At 41.5% G+C, this 3,029-nt stretch overlaps 1 protein-coding gene across 3 annotated transcripts in view; it reads left to right on the top strand.

Moving 5' to 3' along the window:
- HEXD (hexosaminidase D) overlaps positions 1-3,029 on the top strand; it is a 43,408-nt gene that overhangs the window by 30,833 nt on the left and 9,546 nt on the right. The window lies entirely within an intron of this gene.

Raw genomic sequence — 3,029 nt, 5'->3', positions numbered from 1 at the left:
GCATAGTGTATATAGTAGAATAAAAGTAGATCTTTTATATAAGAAGACTACTGTGTTGACTGGTGTCTTGAGAGCTGAACAAGAACCAGCAGACTCCAGAGAAGATTGGAAGACATCTTCAGCCAATACTCAGAGCTACTGGTCAAACTGGTTGTTCTTCCGCTGACCAGGGTGGTGAGAGTGAAAGCCAGGAGAAGAGCTGCAACTCCCATCATCCCTAACAGCTTGTTCTCGGCTCTTCTGTTTTTGTTGGGGGGGTTTCCAGCTCACCAGAAAGCATACTGTTTTTAACATCTGTAAATTTCTGGACATCTGTAAATTGTATGAAGAAATCCGGGTGGTAACATTAGGATAATTTAAGTTTCCTAAGGCTTCAGGAAACAAAAATATTTAAATATGAAAAATATCAAAACCAAGCCTGTTAGAGTCTAGCTTTAAATTATCAGAGTAGCAGATATGTGCTCTTGTCTAACTATGGCCCTATACAGACAGGCCAAATAAAGCTGCTTCGAGTCACTTTGGAGGTATGGTGTTTCAATGATGCATAGGACTGGAGCGTGGCTTTGGTGCGGCTTCTGGACTCTTAGAATGCATATATCGTTTAAACAGCATACCTCCAAAGTGACTCAAAGCAGCTTTATTTTGGCCTGTCTGTATCAGGTCTATGCTTCCCTAAGAACTGAGACTGACTTCAAAAACAACACAAGTAGCTTATAGGCGGTTTACAGACCGCCAAATAGTACGTATACAATACATACTAGGGTTAGGAAGGGGCGGTGCTTCCGCACCCCCCCTAACCCTAGTACGTATTGAATACGTACAAGATGGCGGCGCCCTGTTCATACGGGCGCCGCCATCTTTACGTACTGGACGCACAGCGTCCAGACGTGTCACGCCGCTTGTGACGTAGCGAGCGCGCCCCTGGCGCCTCGCTACGTCGCAAACGCGACGCTAAAAGCCCTGGTCGCTTCTTTTTTCGGTCCTCGCAGGAGTCGGGCCGTCTGACGGCTCCGGTCCCCTGCGGACCTCTGGCGGGCGGCGGTCTGTACCCCGCCATAGTTTCAAACAAAAAATTTACTAATGGCTTTAATCTCTTATATATAAAGCTATATCCTAATCTAGCTAGTGAATCTTTCAAATAGAGAAAAAATATTTATCTCACTATCTTTCCAAAGAAAGTTGAGAAAGGGAAGATGGACTACAACAGTTTCAGGAGAAAATCATTGAGAGAAAATATCTGTTGTCCCAAAGGAGGAGTGACCACATGGTTAGTTTGAATGAGAGAGGGGGGAGGGAGGGAGGAGGAGTTTTGCGCGGAAATCCCTATCTATCTAAGGAGGGAGAAAGAGAATGAAAAATCTTTCCAAATGTAACCATTTGAGGACAGATACAGCAAGCAGGATAATCCTATTTCTGCTTCCTTAATATTTGGGATAGCACAGCTTTACAGAATTGATGATCTGGACTACTCTCCTGATCTGGAAGTGGACAGTAAAGGTTCGTACTGCTTTACGCCTTTTCTGAAAAAAGTAAGGTGTGTGTCCTGTGTGTGTCTAAATAGAGTACTCCCATTGTAGATTCATAATCATCAAGTATAACTGCCACCTTACAGGTGTTGTGAGGACAAAATGGTATAACCCTTCCTGAGGTCCTTAGGATGAAATGTATGTGATAAATAAAGTACTATTTTTCCTGGCAATTCTCAGTGTTGATATGTTCGTGTCATTGGCTAGAGCAGTTGCAGAATGATTTGGGTCTTCTAGAAATGATTGAACTATAACATAACCCCTGACCATTGGGAATGTTGACTAGAGCTGAAGGGAGTCGAGTTCAATGGTTTCTCCATTCATGGATTGGTATTGGGTGTAGATTAGAAAGCCTTAGGCTTGGATCCTCCTTTAGTCAGAAACTTTCTGGGTAATCAGGATTAGTCACAGGATTGTTAGGACAGGTTTTTGTTGGAAAAAAAGGTCTGTATTCATGCTGGGGTCACCACGTATATTCTGCTTTGATCTTCTTAGAGGAAAGGCAAGTATAATGTTAAAAATAGTCTCTTTCAATTAGTAGATAAAACAGTCCATAAAGGAATTACCTTCTTGTTTCTGAACATTGCTAGAGTACTGTTTGATAAATATTCTCACTGTTCTCTTTCACTGTCTTGCGTTCCAGTAAATCTTATAGAAAAATACCAAGAAGTGTTGACTTCTCAAAGCTCTGGTTTGCTAGTGCTTTTAAGGGCCACTGGTTGTGAACCAGTGCTTGACACTCATTGGACACCACCTTTAAAAACCACCAGCAGTGGCTTGAAAGTGGCTGATAGCATTCCTGTGGTATCATCCGAGGGATCCGCTGACTGGCTGGAAAGGTAACAAAATCTTCCATGCAGCTCAAGGTACACTGAACATTGATGTTGCCTCTCCTCTTAGGAGAGATCTGGGGCTAAGAGTTTTCAGGTTTTTAAAGTAAAAAACACACAAATTTCTAGCCTTTCACTGTGGCTGCTTCAAGTTGTGAAAATCCTTGCCTTGAGAAGCTAGCTGGTTTCCTCTCTGTTGTCCTTGTATTAGGAGGCAAGAGATTTTTATTGAGAGAGGCTATGTGTTTAAAAATACTGTTACACCCTCCAAGCACTGTTTTTTTTTTCATGGAAAGGTAGGATTATTAAATTTAATATAACTAATACACAGATGCCTTTCCATGAAAAAAAACCCAGTGCTTTATGGGTTAACAATAGGAGAAAACTTTAAAATGTGACATTTTAGATTCAGAATAGTGACATTTCAGAATCAGCTCAAGGAAGTGCCTATTCGTACTGCTTATTTCTTAATGACTTCTCTTTCTTTCTCCCTTCCCATTTCACTGTAGCGTTTACCTTCTTCTTTCTTTTCTCTATATTTCCCAGTGTTTTCCCCACCAACTTGTTCCAATTTTGGAGTCCAAACTCATTTTGAATTCTGTTCTCTCAATTCCCCACCATTTAAAATCAAAAGGTTGGGGAGACAGTTTTGCAAGGGAAACCAACCATATAT

This window comes from Sceloporus undulatus, chromosome 2 (assembly GCF_019175285.1).
Source record: "Sceloporus undulatus isolate JIND9_A2432 ecotype Alabama chromosome 2, SceUnd_v1.1, whole genome shotgun sequence".
Lineage (NCBI taxonomy): Eukaryota > Metazoa > Chordata > Lepidosauria > Squamata > Phrynosomatidae > Sceloporus > Sceloporus undulatus.
The sequence above is the reverse complement of the archived record's forward strand: the minus strand, read 5'-3'. Positions and strand labels throughout refer to the sequence as shown.